Below are 16,121 nucleotides of genomic sequence, written 5' to 3'. Positions count from 1 at the left end.
CAAAAAAGAAAGTAATAGAGGAACAAAGACAGAGATGTATAGAAATCAAATAGATGGCAATGGTAAATCCAACTATATCAATAATAACTTTAAATGTATATGAATTAAAATCCAATAAAAAGTCGGAGATTTTCCGATTGGAAAAAGAAACAAAATCCAGCTACATTCTATCTATAGGAGACACATTTTAGGTCCAAAGATACAAACAGATTGAAAACAAAAGGATGGGAAAAGGTATAACATGCAGGCAGCAACCCTAAAGAAGCTGGAATTTTAGCTATGTTAATATCAGACAGAAACTTTTACATGTGCCACTAGAGATAAAGAAAACCCTTTAGAGTAAATTGATTATATTACTAAGGTGATCAGAAAATTGTGTGTATGTATGTGTTGTGTGTGTCTATACACACAAAGAATGGTGTTACACATCTCAAGTCATGTTTACATTGATTTGGGCATAGACTTCTCTCAATTCCAGTACTAATAGTAGACAAAGTGAGAGACTCTGATAGTTGGAGGTTTTAGATCTGCTCTAAGGGCTTTATATTTAATATAAGGGATTTAAATCAGTCATAAGTGGGGGTCTTTTGAGACCAACTTCAGCTGTTACCTGCTTCCTAGGATATAGAGAAAGGTCTAGGAGTAGCTTTTACCTATTTTTTTTAAATATAAGCGTTCTTTTGCTATAACAAAAAAATCCTGGTTAATGACTTTCTTGGGGAATTTTATGCAGATAAAATATGAACAGAACACAACTCTAAATTAATTCCGCAAATGTCTTAGGTTATTATTAGCGAAGGAAGGCCTATGTTTCTCAAGGGACTAATAATGGCCTAGGACAATTTTAAACTTCAAGATTAAATAATAGTAACTCTATAATTATAATGTTTAATTTCTCCAAAAGGCTCAAGAATAATTCTCTCCCAGCTTCTGGTTGCACTCTCTGGCCTCCTCTGACTGACAGCAGAGCTTGGGATGGGGAACTCTCCAGATGGTCACTCTGATATGGCATCTGCACCTCCTGAAGGCTGGGGTCATTCCCATTGCTCCAGCATCCTGTTTAAGAAGAAAGTATTTTTGCAGCTAAGCTGCAAGCTTAAGCTTCGTTTCTCTTTAATTTGTTTTTCCTCTCAGCACAACATTATTTCCTTTGTTGGCTGCAATCCTGAGTGGCCAATGAGACATGAAGTATTTCTAGAGTATGGTACCTGGGCCAGATCCACCGTAGCTACCCCACTTGTCAGTCTAACCAAGATTCTCCCTCAATGCTCAGAAGCCACTGTTCAGTGGCCCTAGACCTCCCAAAGGGGAGTTGGGGTGGTGGGGGGAACTTAGGCCAAGTCAACTCCAGAAAATCCATGGGTCCCTGATCATTGCTCTTGCAGAAGACTGTCAGCTTGGCTCTCCTGTTTGGATTTCTGATAGAATAAGAGAATAGAACTCAATCAATCATCAATTCATGCATGGAAGAAGCAAGTAGTGAGCTCCTACTTTGTTCTACGTTTCGATCCAGCTGTCAGGGATACAAATGTGCACATAAGCCTTAGTCCCTTCTGAGAAGGAGCCAAAGGTTGCTATGTGAAAAACACACATGTAAAAACTATCTGGAACAGTGTGTTGTGATAACAGATGCATGTAACAGAGAAGCTCTTTAGTCTTCTATGAATGGAAAGGTGCCTTAGGCAAGTAGCCACACCATAGTCAGGTGTGTTCGCTGGGCTTTGGCTCCTGTTTTAGTCTAGTCTGAAAAGTAATGCCTTAATCATTTGTCTGTCATCATTCATTCATCATCCATTCACTGATTCATTCAGCAAACATTAAATACTACCAAGGGCCAGGCACCTTGAGTTCCTGTTCTCAGAGAGCCCATTAGCAGACAAGGAGAAAGACCCTTAGAATCTAGCGTGACAAGTGCACTGTGAGGGGTGAGTTACATATGACAGGCCTGCTGGTATAATTTTTAAAGACTTCATGGGACGTGATTAATCTAGTGGGCCTATTGGGTGGCATGCAGAACTCTGGATTTGTCCATTTGCTTAATGACGATATTGAATGAATGGGTAGGCAGAGAGGGGAGTTTGAATGACTTTCAGTTGAATAATGTACCTAACATTCTCTGGTGGGGAATGTATGGTCGGAGAATAAAAACTGGTGCTTTTAAGAAACTGTATGATATGGTGGTAGGATTTTTTTTTTTTTAGATTGGTGATAGGGTTTTTACAAAAATTTTTTGCTCAAGTTCTAGCTAGTTAATATATACAGTTATATTAGTTTCAGGTGTACAATACAGTATTCAACACTTCCATACATCACCCAGTGCTCATCACAAGCACACTCTTTAATCCCCATCACCTATTTCAACTAACCCCTCACATACCTCCCCACTGGTAACCATCAGTTTTTGTTCTCAATAGTTAAGAGTGTTTAAGTTTGTCTCTTGCTCTCTCTTTTTTCCTTTGCTCATTTGTTTTGTTTTTTTAAATTCTACATATGAGTAAAAATCATATGGTAAATTTCCTTCTCTGACTTAATTTTGCTTAGCATAATATTCTCTAGCTCCATTCATGTCATTGCAAAGAGTGAGATTTCATTCCTTTTTTATGGCCAAGTAATATTCCATTGCATGCAGGTACACATGTGTGTATACACGTGTGTATATACACATCTTTATCCATTCATCAATTGATAGACACTTGGGGTGCTTCCATAATTTGACTATTGTAGATAATGTTGCTGTCAACATTGGGGTGCATGTATTCCATTGAATTAGTATTTCTGGATTGTATGGTAGGTTCTATTTTTAACTTTTTAAAGTTAAGCTTTAAAGGAAACTTCGTACTGTTTTCCATTATGGCTGTACCAGTTTGCATTCCCCCCCAACAGTGCACAAGTGTTCCCATTTCTCCACATCCTCATCAACACCTGTCGTTTCTTATGTTGTTGATTTTAGCCATTCTGACAGGTGTGAGGTGATATCTCATTGTAGTTTGGATTTGGATTTCTCCAATGTTAAGTGAGGTTGAGCATCTTTTCATATGTCTGTTGGCCACCTGGATGTGGGTTCTTTGGAAAAATGCCTATTCATGTCTTCTGCCCATTTTTTAATTGGATTATTTGTTTTTTGGGGGTCGAGTTGTATAAGTTCTTTACGTATTTTGGATACTAACCCTTTATTGGATATGTCATTTGCAAATATCTTCTTCCATTCTGTAGGTTGCCTTTTAGTTTTGTTGATTATTTCCTTCAACGTACAGAAACTTTTTATTTTGATGTAGTCCCAATAGTTTATTTTTGCTTTTGTTTCCCTTGCCTCAGTAGACATATCTAGAGAGAAGTTGCTATGGCCAGTGACAAAGAAGTTACTCCCTGTGTTCTCTTCTAGGAGTTTAAGGTTTTAGGTCTCACAATTAGGTCTTCATCCATTTTGAATTATTTTTATTTTTTATTTTATTTTATTTTTTAGAGAGAGCATGAATGGGGCAGGGAGGAGCAGAGTGAGATGGAAAGAGAAAATCTTAAGCAGGTTCCACTCCCAGTGCAGAGCTGAAAGTGGAGCTTGAGCTCATGACCCTGAGATCATGATCTGAGACGAAATCAAGAGTCGAACACTTACCCAACTGAACCACCCCTGCACCCTAATCCATTTTGAATTTATTTCTGTGTATGATGTAAGAAAGTGGTCCAGTTTCACTCTTTTGCATGATGCTGTCCAGTTTTCCCAACACCATTTGTTGAAGAGATAGTCTTTTTCCCATTGGATATTCTTTCTTGCTTTGTTGGAGATTAGTTAACCATATAATTGTGGGTTCATTTCTGGTCTCTCTGTTCTGTTCTATTGATCTATGTGCCTATTTCTGTGCCAGTACCATACTGTTTTGATGACTAAAGCTTTGTAATATAACTTGAAGTCCAGAATTGTGATGCCTCAGCTTTGCTTTTCTTTTTTAAGACTGCTTTGGCTATTTGAAGTCTTTCGTGGTTCCATAATATTTTAGGATTACATGTGCTAGCTCTGTGAAAGGTGCTGTTGGTATTTTAATAGGGATTGCATTAAATGTGTAGATTGCCTTGGGTAGTATTGATGTTTTAATAATATTTGTCCTTCCAATCCATAAGCATGGAATGTCTTTCCATTTCTTTGTGTTGTCTTCAATTTCTTTCATCAGCATTTTATAGTTTTCAGAGTACAGGTCTTTCACCTCTTTGGTTAGGTTTATTCCTAGGTATCTTATTGGTTTTGGTGTAATTATAGATGGATTTATTCCTTAATTTCTCTTTCTGCTGCTTCATTTTTGGTGTATAGGAATGCAACAGATTTCTGTATGTTGATTTTATGTCCTGTGACTTTGCTAAACTCATGTATCAGTTCTAGCAGTTTTTTGGTGGAGTCTTTTGGGTTTTCTGTATATAGTATCACGTCATCTACAAATAGTGAAAGTTTTATTTCTTCTTTTCCATTTTGGATGCCTTTTATTGTCTTGTTGTCTGATTGCTGAGGCTAGGACTTCCAGTGTTATGTTGAATGAAAGTGATGACAGTGGACATCCCTGTCTTGCTCCTGACTGAAAAGAAAAAATGAGAGTTTTAGGATATTATCTACCTACCTACCTAAATATCCATTTAGGGTGTTAGCTGTGGGTTTTTCACCTATGCTCTATGAAGTATGTTCCCTCTAAACCTACTTTGTTGAGGGTTTTTTTCATGAATGGATGTTTATTTTGTCAGATTCTTTTTCTGCATCCATTGAAATGATCATATGGTTTTTATCCTTTCTTTTATTAATGTGATGTATCACATTGATTGATTTGTGAATATTGAACCACACTTGCAACATGGGAATAGATACCAATTGATCGTGGTGAATGATTTTTTAAATGAATTGTTGGATTCGATTTGCCAGTATTTTGTTGAGGATTTTCACATCAGAGATATTGGCCTGTAGTTCTCTTTTTAAGTGGTGTCTTTTCTGGTTTTAGCATCAGGTTAATGCATACCACATAGAATGAATTTGGAAGGTTTCTTTCCTTTTTTATTTTTTGGAATAGATTGAGAAGAATAGGTATTAATTCTTCTTGAAATGTTTTGTAGAATTCACCTGTGAAGCCATCTCGTCCCAGATTTCTGTTTTTTGGGAGTTTTTTGATTACTGATTCAATTTCTTTCCTGGTTTTTGGTCTGTTCAAGTTTTCTATTTCTTCCTGTTTCAGTTTTGGCAATTTATATGTTTCTAGGAATTTGTCCATTTCTTCTAGGTTGTCCAGTTTGTTGGCACACAGTTTTTCATAATATTCTCTTATAATTGTATTTCTGTGGTGTTGGTTGTTATTTCTCATCTCTTGCTTGTGATTTTATTCGTTTGGGTCCTTTCTCTTTTCTTTTTGGTAAGTCCGGCCAGAGGCTTATCAATTTCATTAATTCTTTCAAAGAACCAGCTCCTGGTTTCATTGATCTGTTCTATTGTTTTTTCATTTGTTTTTAGTTTCTATTTCATTTATTTCTGCTCTGATCTTTGTCATTTCCTTCCTTCTGTTGGCTCTAGGCTTTGTCGTGCTTTTTCTAGCTCCATTAGGTGTAAGGTTAGGTTGTTTATTTGAGATATTTCTTGCCTCTTGAGGCAGGTTTGTATTGCTATAAACCTCCCTCTGAGAACCACTTTTGCTGTGTCCCAGATGTTTTGGACCATCATATTTTCATTTTCATTTGCTTCCATGTATTTTTTTTAATTTCTTTTTTTATTTCTTGTGGACCCATTCATTGTTTAGTAGCATGTTGTTTAACCTCCATGTATTTGTGGTTTTTCCAGATTTTTTTCTTGTGGTTGACTTCTAGTTTCATAGTGTTACGGTCAGAAAAGATGCATGGTATGACTGCGATCTTCTTGTCTTTGTTGAGACTTGTTTTATGGCCTAACATGTAATCTACTCTGGAGAATGCTCCATGTGCACGTGAAAAGAATGTATGTTCTTCTCTTTTAGGATGGAATGTTCTGAATATATCTGTTAAGTCCATCTGGTCCGGTGTGTCATTCAAAACCATTGCTTCCTTGTTGATTTTCTTTTTCTTTTCCTTATTTATTTATTTATTTTAAGATCTATACATTCATTTTTAGAGAGAGAGAAAGCATGCAAACAGAAGGAGAGGCAGAGGGAGAGGGAGAGAGAGAATCTCAAGCAGACTATCCCCTGAGAGCAGAGCCTGAAATGGGCCTAATCCCACCATCCTAAGATCATGACCTGAGCCAAAATCAAGAGTCAAACACTTAACTGACTAAGCCACCCAGGTGCCCCCTCCTTGTTGATTTTCTCTTTAGATGATCTGTCCATTGGTGTAAATGGGGGTGGTGGTAGGGTTTTTATAGTTGACAGAACCTGTGCACTTTCTGGATATTTTAATCCGTAATTATCTTGCATATCTTGGGGCATTGGTTAAGCAAGCATCTGTCTTTGTATGACATTCCAGGATTACAGATGTGACTCACTCAGATAAAACTTCAGAAGAGGTAGGTGTACTTGGCTTCTATCTTAAGGTCAACGAGAGACTAGGAAAGGAAGGAGCCTCCAAAGGGGCTGAGGGAATGAGCTCTGGAGTCTCCTTGACCTGGTTTTTATTTTCAGATCTACTACTTAACTTGGACTCGTTTCTCAACTTTCTAAACTTCAGTTTTCTTTATTTGTAAAACAGGATAAAATCTACCTCATAGGTTTGTATTGGAGAATTAAATAAAGCAATGCAGATTAGATTGGGTTCTAAACAGTGTAGACTCTGAGTGGAGGGTTAGTGTGAAAGTGATTTATGAGGAAGTGGACTTAGAAAAAATATTTTGTTTTTATGTAAGAAAAGCAGCTACGTGCATTTATTTTCAATGACTCACTGATTCGAAATTACACCCTTTAAACATACAACCCTCTGTATTGTTCCATTGATCGATCTATTCATTCATCAATGTTTTAATACTATAGATTTATAGCCCATTTAATGTGATAAAACGGATTCACTTTAATGTTTTTCTTTTTTGAATATTTTGAATATTTTGTTTCTTCTTACACACTTATTTTCAAACTTGAAAATTTATCTAGAAATTTTAATTGACAGTGGCTCAACTTATAGATTTAAGGAGAAGTGACATCTTTATATTTTTAATCTTTCTATCCAAGAACATGGCATTCCTCTCCATGTGTTCCTATGTTCTTTCAGATTATTAAGTACAATTTTATAGTTTTAATCTTATAGGTCATGCCCGTGTTTGTTGGATTTGTTCAGATGGATCTTATATTAATGTGAGTGGGATCTCTTTGTGTGTGTGTTTAGAATTTTAATTATTTTGTTACATTTTATCCACTGGTTCTAGCCTTCTCTGTTAGGGAGTTGGTCTTCCAAGTGGGGTATGAGTATCAGTGGGGATACATGAGGACTTTCCAGGCAGTACTAGAATATGGTGAATCTAAGGAAGTCATTTTCTGGATCTTCAACTTCCTTAGGGAGGTCTTACTCAAGGTGGACCTGCTTGAAAAGAGAGTGGGATCTATTTTTGTATTGAGTTTCCTAAGTGAATTAGATTTTTATTCTTGGTGTATAAGAAACCTAACGATTTTCTGCATTTGTTTTGTAAGTGATCTCTTTACTGAATGTACTGATTATCTCTGATAGTTTTCCAATTGATTTTCTTAGGTTTTTGAGGAATGTAATGACAAGATCTGCAAATATGGGAAACTTGCCCTCTTGTTTAGAATATTAATGAACTTACTTTACTTTTTAGTTATTTTATTATTTAACATGCTTGCAGTTGGCCCTTGAACAACATGGGTTTGAACTGTGCGGGTCCACTTACATGCAGATTTTTTTCAAAACATATAGTACGGTCCTATAAAGGTATTTTCTCTTACTTATGACTTTCTTAATAACATTTTCTTTTCTCTAACTTACTTGAAGAATATAGTGTGTAATACATATAATAAACAAAATAACTGTGTATCAGCTGTTTGTTATGGATAAGCTTCTGGTCAACAGTAGGCTATTAATAGTTATATTTTTGGAGAGTCAAAATTATATGCAGATTTTCAACTGCATGGAGGGTCAGTACTCCTAACATCTGTGAAGCTCCGAAGGTCAGCTGAATACTGTTTAGGATTTTGATTGGAATACTTATGTTTCACCATCAAGTTGTTAGTTTAGTTTTTTTTTTTTTTTAAGATTTTATTTATTTGTTTGGCAGAGAGAGAGGCAGTGAGAAAGGGAACACAAGCAGGGGGAGTGGGAGAGGGAGAAGCAGGCTTCCTGCTGAGCAGGGAGGCCAATGCGGAGCTCATCCCAGAATGCTGGGATCACGACCTGATCTGAAGGTAGACGCTTAACTACTGAGCCACCCAGGTGCCCCAAGCTGTTAGTTTTGTGATTGTATATATTATTAATTTTATTGAATTTCTAAAAAAATCAGGGTCTTATGCTTTTTGGAAATCTCTTGTGATCATCACATGATTTCCCCCTTTGATCCATTATGGATCAAAAATATTGAAGAAATATATTACTTAGATTTCCTAGTTTTTAAAAAAGATTTTATTTATTTATTTATTTGAGAGAGAGAGAATGGGAATGAGCGAAAGAGAAAGCACAAGCTGGGTTGGGGGAGAACCAGAGGGAGAAGGAGACTCCCTGCTGAGTAGGGAACCCAATGCCGGGCTTGATCCCGGGACCTTGGGATCATGACCTGAGCTGAAGGCAGACTCTTAACCAACTAAGCCACCCAGGTGCCCCAGATTTCCTAATTTTTAACTGTGCCTACCTTCCTGGAATAAATCCCACTTGAACTAATTTTAAAATGCACTTAGATTCTATTGCTATTATATTTAGACTTTTCATGTATACTTACATATATTTGAGTGGTTTTTAAAACAATTATCATGGGCAAGATCTGATATCAGCTCTATGTCAGTGTGTTTAAAAGAATGTAGATGTTTTCTTTCTTTTCTTATTCTCTGATATGTCCTAAATAGCATATGAAGTTTGATTTCGAAATCCCTGAAACAATTTAAAACTGGCACTTTTTTGAGAAGTAGTTTCTTTCTGAGGAGTGATTTCCTTTTCTTATGAGAGGATGTCTCAGGGTGTCTATGGGCTTGTGAGCTGCCTCCTGGGTTTGGAGCATGGGAACTTAGTGGACTGACTTTAGGGGTTGTCATTTTCTCCCCCATGATAAGACTTCATTGAGAAAAAAAAGCAAAGCAAGGAGGGGGGTTGGTTGCTTAAATCCTGTCCCTACTTTGCCCTCCCTGCCACCCCCCGCCCCAGGAACTCTGTCGTTGTGTATGTCAAATATATATTTGTCCCGATGCCTTCCAATGCCTCCAAAATATCTCCTAATGAGAATCTCACAGGCCTAACCTCACCTGTCTCCTTGTCCTCTAAATGTCCTTTCCTTCTGCCTTCCCCCATTCAATGCATGGCACTTCCATGCAACTTCCCAAATCAAGAGTTTGAGTTGTGTCCATGATTGTGCCTTCTCTTTTACCCTATCCCTTTTGATTTGCTCAAAAAGTCTTTCAAATCCATCATTATTTCTCTTTTTTTACCCATCATCGTTGCCTTACTTCCCATCCTTAAATTTGATCTTCATTGTCATGTTGGCCTGCTCATTAGCCTCTGACTCTAGTCTTGCCCCTGGCATACTCCCACTCCCCCAAATCTCCTTCCACACTTCTGCCAGAGTTGCCTTTTAAAAATGATTTTGATTTTTGTCAAAGTACTGTATACAGTTAAAAATATCAAACATGAGTTTACAGTCACTGATATGAATTTTTCTAAATAAAAAAAAGTTTTGAAAACCGATTTTTGGAGGGTACCTTAACACCAAAACTCATTCTGGTGGCAAAACCTGACCTAAACTTATAAGTCCTTTTGCAAAAATATTGTGTTGGAGCGCCTGGGTGGTTCAGTTGATTAAGCATCCGACTCTTGATTTTGGCTCAGGTTATGGTCTCAGGGTAGTGAAATTGAGCCCTGTGTCCGGCTCTGTGGTGGGCACTGAGCCTGCTTGGAATTCTCTCTCTCACCCTCTGCCCCTCCCCCCACTTGTGCTCTCTCTCAAAAAAAATTGTGTTAATTATGGGGTGCTGCCCATAATTATGAGCACATAATTGTGTGCTTATGATATAGTATGTGCATATTATCTTTTAAAAATCAGAAAATATCTGAATTCTGAAATATATCTGACTTTAAAGATTCAAGATGGAGTGGGGGAGCATCTCATTCTTCAGGGACAACTCTTTAAATCCCTTTAGCTTTTAAAAATTAGCTGTTTCATATGGGCTGCTGACATGCTATCCAGACTGAGGAAGACCTGGAAACTTTGGGGTCATGTGGGCCACAGCCACATGGGTAAGCACCAGCAGCACCCAGGAGGCTGGGGTCATGCTGGAGACATGCTTCACACAGGGTCAACTTCGACCAATATCACCCAGGTTACTTTGGAAAAGTTGGTAGAAGGCATTACCATGTAAAGAGGAACCAGAGCTTCTGCCCGTTCTCAGCCTTGATGAACTGTGGACCTTGGTCGGTGAGCAGATGTGGGTAAATGCTGCCAAAACTAGGACTGGAGCTGCTCCTATCATTGATGTGATATGATTGAGCTACTACAAAGTTTTGGGAAAGGGAAAGCTCCCCAAACAGACTGTCATCCTGAAGGCCAAATTCTTCAGAAAAAGAGCTAAGGAGAAGATTAAGTGAAGGAGAAGATTAAGGTGTATATGTATGTGGGGGTGGGCTGCGTCCTGGTAGCTTGAAGCCAAGTGGAGGGAGGTTCATGCTAAGAAATGCTTTTAAACAATTATATTCATATTTTAAATTTTTTGATTTGTCAATTTGGGATATTTTTGCACTTTGACTTTCTATTATAATTTATGAAGATTTGACTGCCATGTTTCCCAACTGTCTTAGTCCGCTAGGGCTGCCATAACAAAGTATTACAGACTGGGCAGTTTCAACAACAGAAATATATTTCCTCACAGTTCTGGAGGCTGGAAGTACAAGATCAAGGTATCAGGAGGGTTGGTTTCTCCTGAAACCAATTTTCTTCTTGGCTTGTGGATGGCCATTTTCTTCTGGTGTCTTCACATGGTCCTCCTTTTGTACATATCTGTCTTAATTTCTTTTTCTTATAAGAACACCAGTCATATTGGATTAGGGCCCATCTTAATGACTTCATTTAACATTAATTACCTCTTTAAAAATTCTATCTCCAAATACAGTCACATTCGGAAGTACTGGGGATTAGGACTTTGACATATGAATTTTGGATACCATTCAGCCTGTAACAACAACTACATCTGCTCATCTATATGTTTATAAAACTTTTGGTTTATTCAATAGTCAGTTTGCATTGTTCATTGTTAGCTGTGTGCAAATAATATTTATTGCAGATATAGGAAGGTGCTATAATTATATTTCCTTTTTAATTTTTAATTTTTTTCATGGCGTGAATAATTGTTCCCAGTCATTAATTCAATTCATAACCTGTGTATCTATCGTTAAATTTTTTCTCAAATACTTTATCAGATCTATCTGTATTTACATGATTTTTTAGGTAGTTAAAAGCATATTTAGCCCCAAACGCTATTCCACGAGTCTGCTTCTCCTGAAATGGTCACTTTTAAAACCTATGAGGTAGCTGTCATCTCTCTTTTGGGTTCTTTCTTTGGCTCCAGGTTTTCCTTTCTCTTCATTTTCTTATTTTTCTGGAGCACATCAGCAGTAGTTTTCTAGGAAAAGGCACGAAATATAAATTTTTAGGCTTCCTGCATGCATTAAAATATATTTTATACTCACACATGATTGATAGTTTGTGGGCATAGATTTCTAGGTTGAGAATAATTATTCCTGAGATGTTTGAAAGCATAGACCACTTATGTCTACAAGATTTTTTTCCTTAAGATTTACTTATTTTAGAGAGAGAAAGCATGGCAGGTGGGAGGGCAGAGGGACAGGGAGAGAAAGTATTCTCAAGCAGACTCCCCACTGAGTGTGGAGCCCAGCCTGGGGCTTGATCTCACAACCCTGAGGTCATGACCTGAGCTGAAACCAAGAGCTGGACATTCAACTGACTGAGCCACCTAGGTGCCCCTGACTATAAGATTTCAATATGGCCATAGTATGTATCTGTTTATAGTCTCTCTGGAAATTTTGGAGTCTTTGCTTTATTCTTGAGATTCTGAAATTGTACAATGGTACACCTTGTACTGAGTTTTTCTTCCCTTGTTGTTCTAGGATGTTGGTGTTACTTTTACTTTTTGGCTTATTTTTGAATTTTGAGAATTTCCTTATCTCATTGAAAATTGAAAATTCCCGTTTTCTGTGTTCTCTTTCTGTAACTTCCATCATTCAGATGTGGGACCTCCTAGTATGTATGATCCTCTAATTTTCTTTTCTTTCCTATTCTCCATCTCTGTTTCCATCTTTTACCTTCAGAGAGATTTTTACCTCTTATAAAAATTGGTTGAAATGTGTATCTCCGTTAATGGCTCTAAGTAGCTTTCAAGAAGTCCAAGCTTCTTTAATGATTGACCCCTGACTGTACCTCTTTCCTTGTAGTTTACACCCTTCCTTTGCTTTTCTATGATCTTTGAATGTCTCTTGGTGCTTGTCACATTATATTGCTGGTTCTACTCCGTTATCTCTTTGCTTTTCTGTGAGCTTCCTGAGGACTGGGTTTGGTGTTTATATGACTTTTATTTTATTTGAGAGCAGAGGGAGGGGCAGAGGGAAAGGGAGAGGGAGAGAATCTCAAGCAGACTCCCCATGAAATGCAGAGCCTGAGGTGAGACTCTATCTCATGACCCTGAGATCGTGACCTGAACTGAAATCAAGAGTCACATGTTTAACTGGCTGAGCCAACCAGGTGCCCCTCTATGTGACTTTTCATCCCCAGTGTAGGACTTGATACATTATAAGAGTTCAATAATGTTTGCTGAATAAATGCAAACAAACCTATTATTTCCTCTCCTCCCCCCACCCCTTTTAGGTTGATCACCACAATGGTAGGTCTGGAGATGAAGATTGGTGTGTAGATGGTTTGCTAAGGAACTACTTCTAGTAGAATTTACTAAGAGAATGGGGAAGAAGAACAGGGAATGGAGAGAAGCCAGACAAGGATGTAATTTTAGGCAGAGTCAGAGCCTAAGCCTTATCCTCTAGGGAACTCTGGAGTGTAAATTATCCTTCAGAATTTGTCCATACTTAAGGCAAGGGAGTTGGGTTTTCATAATCCAGTACTGTCAAGTCATTGGCTCTGGTAGGGCAACCAACCTCCCTAGTTGGTCCAGGGCTATCTTGGTTTTAGCATTAAAAGCCTCATGTTCCAGAACCCCTTGGGCTGGGGTAAACCAGGACAGTTGGCAACACTAACAGGAACTTCCAGCCCTCTATACTTCAGGGCAAAGCAACTCCAGTAGCCCAAGGGAAGTTCTTGGAAAAGAAACAGTTGCATCCATTAGAAGTTGTGGTGGGCAGAATGATGACCCCCAAAGAGGTCCATATCCTAATTCCCAGAACCTGTGAATTCCTTATCTTAGGTGACAAAAGGGACTTTGCAGATGTGATTAAAGTAAGGATCTTGAGATGGAGAGATTAGCCTGGATTATCCAGGGGCCCAATGTCATCACAAGGATTCTTATCATCGAAAGAGGAAATCAGGAGAGTCAGAGATGTGATGGCAGATGAAGAGCTCAGAATGATGCCATTGCTGGCTTTACATGTGGACGAGGCCACCACCCAATGAATGTAGGAAGCCTCTAGAAACCAGAAAGGACAAGAAATGGATTCTTCCTTAAAGCCTCCAGAAGGAAGAAAGCCTTCTGGCACCTTGATTTTAGCCCCATGAGACCTATTTTGGACCTCTGACTTCCAGAACTGTTAAGATGATAAATGTATGCTGTTTTAAATCACCAAGTTTGTGGGAATTTGTTTCAAAACTTGTTGCAAATTTGTGGCAAATGAATACAAAGGCAAAGGTTCACTGAAGCTGCAGGAGGGGAACAAAGAAAGGGTAAAAATATCTGAGGGGTTGGATCCTGGTGTGGCCCCAACAGTTTCTGCTCCCTTCAAATCAGAAAACTAAATTAGATAGCTAAAACTTCAAACCAGTAGTCAACAAATTAGTTGACTATCGAATTAGGGATGTGTGGCTTAGTGATCAAGCCGCATGATCTGGAGTTTGATGCCCGTTGGTTAAGATCTGGCTTTGGGCACTTACAAGCTCTGTATAACATTGGCATGTTGCATAAGCCTTTTGGATCCTTAGTGCCTCATCTGTAAAATGGGGGGAAAACCCAAGAGCTCTTCTAAGGGTTAGATGAATATGTCCTTAAAGGACTTGACACACAGTAAAATCTCAATGCAGATATTATTGGTAGCCCAGTGGGATCCCCTCTCTCTCTGTTCAACCGTTTACATTCTAAAGACAGCAAAGGTGAGAATCAAGCTTGGTGAATATTAGGGATTAAAATCACTTTACTTGCCCAGAGGGTACAATACACAGGATTTTGTGTTTATAATCTCGTAAATAATATGTGCATATGAGAGTTTACTTGTTGTCACAGTGGGAATAATATAATAGTCCAAGGGCAGAACATATGTTCCAGTATTTAAAATTACTTAGAAGAGAGTTGTTGAAGATTGTATAGTAGGCTCCTCTGTACGTCTGTGTTTTAGCATTTTTTAAGTCTACGGTTTATTTAAGGATGGCTTTCACCTTCACTGGAATTTGCTCTCCTCCTGAGATCTTTTTTTAAGCCCAGCAAAGTCACCCATTAGAATTGTGCCTCTCTTCCCAAGGTGATCTGGGGGGTATTTTCCCAGCCTTTTGATATGCTAAGCAGCCATATCTGGGGAGAGTTTAATAAACAACCATTAAGTTGCTATTAGAAGTGTCAGGACTGGTATAACTAGTCATTCTGTAATAATTACTGAAGTTCAACTGTAACTATAGAACCACTTAGTTTCAGATCAGCTCCAGCTGAATCTAGAAATGGGCCCTACAGACCCTTTCTGTATCCAAGTAGGCAATTACCTGAGGTATTTTATTCATCTCTGTTAGAGAACAGCAGCTAAAACTCACACCAGCTCACGTGGAGACCTTGAAAAAGCTCATCAAGGATGCCAGAGCAATTGATTCATACTTGGGGGTAGGAACCATCCAGAAGTGGTATATCTGCTATCTGCTTTGTCCTGCCTTTCTCCCCAGGTCCCACAACTCCGAGCAAGCAGGGCTTTCTTCTGTATCCTAGGGCTGTCTCTGGTTTGGGCTGAATCTCTTTTAAACTTGGTGCTCCCCTCCCACCCCCTCTCCCCTTCACCTCTGGGAGTGGTGGCAGAGAAGGAGCGACAGCCAGGGATGGGGACAACGACCTTGGCTGGGTTGGAGCCCGGGGTGCTGGCCTGGGCTCTGTGAGGAAGGGACCCGGTGTGGCAGAGCTTGCTTTGCTCTGAGGCCATGCCAGCTCCTGGAAATGCTGGAAACCTTCCCTAAGGAGGACCCGTTAAAACAACAACAGAAGACATCAAATCAAAGCTTAGAGGGTTATTTTAAGGCCAAAGGGAAAGTAGCAAGCTGGAGAAAGAAGGGAGGCAGCAGTGGAAAGTCAACCACTGCCTCCTCATTTTTCAGCCACTCAGCCCTCCAACTACACTTTCCCCGCTTCCATCCAGCTGTTCTGGAGCCTGGGCCTCCCCCCCTCGCCCTGTTCGCCAGATGAACTGCCCTGTCTGGGCCTTGCCTTAGGCGGGGCCTCTCAGGGATAGAGCGTGTTTGTCTCCACTGTGTGTTGAACTTGGCCGGTGCAGGCGCATCTCATTCCAACTCAAACTACCACCTTTCAAAAGAGAAGTCCAGGCCTAGAATCCACGGCTTGGGGTGGGCTCTGGGTACCACCACCAATGCTGTCCTTCTGCCCCGCCCCTGCCAGGCCTGCCTCAGGTAATGACTGAGAAGGGAAAAAACAGGCATTCAGGGCTGGTTCTTGAAAACCAGGACCTCATCCTTGGGCTGGCTCTGCACACTCAGGTAGGCACCCAGGTGACATCAGCATGGCCGATAACTGCTCATTCGTGCAAAGCAACAGTTGACTCTCCGGGGC

General features: G+C 39.2%; 1 pseudogene; it reads left to right on the top strand.

Moving 5' to 3' along the window:
• Nucleotides 1-10,310: 10,310 nt before the first annotated feature.
• LOC103682106 lies at nt 10,311-10,719 on the top strand (annotated as a pseudogene).
• The last annotated feature ends 5,402 nt before the right edge of the window (nt 10,720-16,121 follow it).

This window comes from Ursus maritimus, unplaced genomic scaffold (genome assembly GCF_017311325.1).
Source record: "Ursus maritimus isolate PB19 unplaced genomic scaffold, ASM1731132v1 scaffold_20, whole genome shotgun sequence".
Classification (NCBI taxonomy): domain Eukaryota; kingdom Metazoa; phylum Chordata; class Mammalia; order Carnivora; family Ursidae; genus Ursus; species Ursus maritimus.
The sequence above is the reverse complement of the archived record's forward strand: the minus strand, read 5'-3'. Positions and strand labels throughout refer to the sequence as shown.